This window comes from Sinocyclocheilus anshuiensis, unplaced genomic scaffold (genome assembly GCF_001515605.1).
Source record: "Sinocyclocheilus anshuiensis isolate Anshui unplaced genomic scaffold, SAMN03320099.WGS_v1.1 scaffold1263, whole genome shotgun sequence".
NCBI classification, from domain to species: Eukaryota; Metazoa; Chordata; class Actinopteri; order Cypriniformes; family Cyprinidae; genus Sinocyclocheilus; species Sinocyclocheilus anshuiensis.
This window is the reverse complement of record NW_015540901.1, coordinates 29,791-31,301: the sequence shown is the minus strand read 5'-3', so window position 1 is coordinate 31,301 and position 1,511 is coordinate 29,791.

The window sequence follows — 1,511 nt, the reverse complement described above, 5'->3', positions numbered from 1 at the left end:
GGATCCAACAGTAACGTCGTAATGTAAACGTGCTTTGACCACTATTGCATTTTCAGTTCCAGACTGTTTGATGTATACGGAGTATTTACACGTTTTTAACCCAAATGACCCATGTTGTTTTTAGAGAACGTCACAGCAGCGTCCATCTGTTATTTTAATAAGCGAAACTGTCAGCCAATCACAGCAGTGGGTGTTTACTTGTGAATCTTGAATGAGCCCCACCTATAAAAACAGAGCGTTCTGCAGAGAGGCTCAAAAACAGGAGAGAAAATAGCCTATTACTTCTAAACTATGATGTTTTTTATGTAAAAATCACGCTAACTTTATAAGTGAACATCAGAGACCATTATAACATATTTTTTTTAAATGTAGTTAATAACCCCTTTAATACCTGTGGCTCGTGATATATTGAGGTCTTATGAAGAGAAACAATTGGTCTGTGCAAGAACTGAGCATTATTTACAGCATTATTACCTGTAATCCAGAGCCTTGGGCAAACAAATCATTCTTTTGAACCGGTTCTTTTTGGTTTTACCAGTTCACCAAATCGGACTGAATCTTCTGAAACAGTTCTCGGCTTGAGCACCACAGATCTACAACTACAAGTTACTCAATCAAAACTCCCTTTCAGACGCCTGACAGTCACTCCGACTGGAAATGAGCCGAAACAGCGGCTTATCTGATCCTCTGATGAATGAATCATTCAGAGCTCCAGTTCCTCCAACAGTCACTGAACTGAGGAAATTGATTTCAAACTATGCTTCGCTTTATCCATTTGCCCGCTGTCATATTCATATCATTTTCACTGTGTGCTGTACATAAAATGAGTGTTACCTTGGCTTTATTTTAAAAAAACAACAACAAACAAATATGATTCCCAATGCACACAAACTGCCCAGATTACTGAGTGCCCTGTTGGTTACTGTTTACTTACATTTACATTTATATTTAGTCATTTACTTCCTTTTTATTTATACATATTTTTAATATTACTTTATTTGTGAAAAATACGGTAATAGGATTACAGAATCAAGAAGTTGTCATCTAAAGTACAAGTATGTTTATTTGATACATCTATCTATCTATCTATCTATCTATCTAAGATATCAGCATCAGCTGTCAACAAAACCAATATCGGTCGACCACTAGTAGGGATGCAATGATTATAGATTTTGTTGGTACTATTATTGTCTGAGTAATAATCACAGTTTTACGATTATGACGATTATTATGCATTTCCTCATTTCCCAACATTACTAATGTATAAAATCACATGAACACTCTTTAGATATTAAAGTATTATTTATTGCTGGCTTTTGAAACAGAAATAACACAGTAACCAATAATACAGCACAAAATAATAATAAACAAAAGACAAACAAAAGTCCATCTCTCCCATTGGAATTAAAATAAGGTGACCTCTGCTCTGTAAACATCCATGACAGTATTTCTCTTTTGAAAATAACAAATGGAAATAGATCACAAAAGTATTTAATGTTTTCAGTTTGTAC